The sequence below is a fragment of the Vicia villosa genome, linkage group LG3 (genome assembly GCF_029867415.1).
Source record: "Vicia villosa cultivar HV-30 ecotype Madison, WI linkage group LG3, Vvil1.0, whole genome shotgun sequence".
NCBI classification, from domain to species: domain Eukaryota; kingdom Viridiplantae; phylum Streptophyta; class Magnoliopsida; order Fabales; family Fabaceae; genus Vicia; species Vicia villosa.
The window spans coordinates 25,862,942-25,865,019 of NC_081182.1; the positions used below are offsets into that span (position 1 = coordinate 25,862,942).

The 2,078-nt window shown below is 28.9% G+C and overlaps 1 long non-coding RNA gene across 1 annotated transcript; it reads right to left on the minus strand.

The window, feature by feature from the left end:
* Nucleotides 1–220: 220 nt before the first annotated feature.
* LOC131655211 (uncharacterized) lies at nt 221–1,313 on the minus strand. The gene is made up of 3 exons (XR_009299685.1): nt 911–1,313; nt 755–812; nt 221–542 (listed from the first exon to the last, which is right to left on the minus strand). It is a non-coding gene; the product is annotated as an uncharacterized LOC131655211 (long non-coding RNA).
* Nucleotides 1,314–2,078: the final 765 nt, after the last annotated feature.

Below are 2,078 nucleotides of genomic sequence, written 5' to 3' on the forward strand. Positions count from 1 at the left end.
TAGTGGTCAGCTAGTGCGTCAGAATGCGTCAGATATTTTGCTGGGGGAGAAGCCCCTCGCAAAATGCAATAGTTTTCAGTTTGCTTGGGGTTTAGCCCCTGGCAAATTGTTTTCCATTTAAAAAAAAAATTGATTAAATAAAACATAATGATTAAAATAAAAATATAATTATAATAAAATTTAAAAAATAAATATAATTTAAATTAAAACCTAATTAATATAATAAATATTAATAATTAATATTCAATTAAACATAATAAAAATTAAAATAAAGTTCCATACAAAATATTCAAAATAGTTGTTAATTGACACATAAATTCTTCCATACAAATTAAAATAAATTTAAATATTCAAATTTAATTATTTCTTCATCTTGTTCCTCCTCTTCTTCAACAACTCCTCCATATCCACCATTAGCTTCTCCAAATCCACCACCGGTATTTTGTCACAAAAAAAAAAATCAAATCTTTGTGTTTGCTCGTTTGCAATTCGCATTACTTCTTGATACTGTTGTGTCTGGCTCCTCATTTCTTCCCACAACTCTGTTTCCACAAAATTATACTATTTTTATTAATACAAATAAAAAGGCTGAATATTTTTTAAATAATATTTTTAGTACACAATAAAATATACAATAAAATACTGTTTTTTAAAATATATATCACAAACAAAATAAATCTATATATAACATAAACACAATATATCTCCATCATAAACACACAAACATAAAAATTTATAAATTTTGTATGTGTACCTTATTTGTAGATAATTTTGGTGTAGATTTTGGAGCTTTCCTTTAAAATATTGGGCTTCTAAAAATAATTATTGGTACAAAAAATACAAAACTGAACATAGTTAATATTATAATCTAAATCTAAACTAGTAAAACTGAATCATATATTAATATTACCTCAAAATTTTTAATTTGAAGATGATATAATTTTCATGGCTTCATGACTCATGGAAGAAGAAGATGATATTTGAAATAATTTTGGGAATGGATGAAAAATTAAAGGAAGCAGTAATGAGAATGTGTGGGGAGTGGGTGGAGAGTGAGGAGAAGCTATAAAGAATACTATTGTAACGTTACTGAGAGGAAGTAGTGGGGTTGGTAGAAGAATTTATTGCGCACAGTAAATTGGGACTATAATGCGTGGAGTTGCCCCTCGCCATTTGTAGTCTAGGAAATAACACCTGCACACACAGTCTGAACGTAGTAATGGATGGGACACATGCATGCTTTTTTGCGTGGGGTTGCCCCTTGAAAATTTTATTCAGTCAAATTGTGAGGGGGAGCCCCTCGCAATATTTTGTACCATATGACCAACAAAATAATATTTTAGCGCCATTAACGTTAGGGAGGGGTAGCCCCTCGCAAATAAATTTTTCAAAATTCAAAATTTTTCCTCTTTGTTATTTGCGAGGGGACTCCCCACACAATTGTTTTTTTTGTTTTTTTTTTTAAAATTATGTCTTGCGAGGGGCTTTACCCCAAGCAACATTATTTTTTTGTCTGGGGTTTTACCCCTGGCTAAATCCCCTAGCAATATACAACATTTCTTGTAGTGTATATCCCAAGAACATTTGAAAGAGAGTTTTGACACTTATGGTACGATTTCTACTTAAAAAACATATTTTTTATGAAAAAATAAAACTGAATCTGGAGTTTTCAATTTAAAATCCATTAATAATAGAATAAATATTATCACTAACAACTGTCAGTAACAATATTGAAAAAATTGCACTTCCATTATATGCGATTATACATTTGAGATATCCAAAATAGCACCTCAATGTCAGGATAAAATGAACAAACACAGCACGACAAGAGCTGAAGAAAGAGGAAACGATGGCGACAAAAAAATACGACGCATTGCCAGCATAGATTGATGGAATGGAAGATAAGACCAAGATGGTCATTAAAGCTTTTTTTAGAAAAATAAATATGGTGATTAAAGTTATATTTAAAATTATTAAAATTGAATAAAAAGAGTTTATTGAAATTAAAATTAAAATTAAAATTTTTTAAACAAATTAACGGTTGTGATTAATTGTCGATATACAAATTTTTATACTGT